Source organism: Camelina sativa, chromosome 9, assembly GCF_000633955.1.
Source record: "Camelina sativa cultivar DH55 chromosome 9, Cs, whole genome shotgun sequence".
Taxonomy (NCBI): Eukaryota; Viridiplantae; Streptophyta; class Magnoliopsida; order Brassicales; family Brassicaceae; genus Camelina; species Camelina sativa.
In genome coordinates, this window is record NC_025693.1 from 7,153,937 (window position 1) to 7,154,448 (window position 512).

A 512-nucleotide genomic window follows, 5' to 3' on the forward strand; every position below is an offset into this window, starting at 1 on the left:
AGGAGTGCAGATCTGGAGACGGAAAGGACAAAAGACGATTATTCAGAGCCATCTCTTTATCACGCTAAAACAAGAATGCCAAAAAATTATAAACTTTGTCACCACCGCTTCGGCAGGATTTGACGATTTATCGTTTGAAATGCCTCCTTAATATTATATTGTCACTCTTTTTCTATAGAATCTTCACTGACTCTATTTCAAAATAATTTCATCTATGGAATGATACCCACAAGAACACAACCCTAAAGCGTATGTTGAACTTTTCTAAAGTGAAGAACATTAAAAAAATAAGGGTTTATAGGTGAAGGATTGTGCTCTGTCAAACAACCTATAAATCAAAAAATAACTTTGTCCGTAACAGATATTGGCAGAAGAAGTGATATATCATAGTTTCTACGGTTTGTAACCACGATATAAGGAGTCCTTTAGAGTCTTTTAATATGTTTTTAGATTTTTTGTGATTTTTATAGGTTTTCCAGGATTTTGGTACGGATGAAGCAAAATGTAGCAAT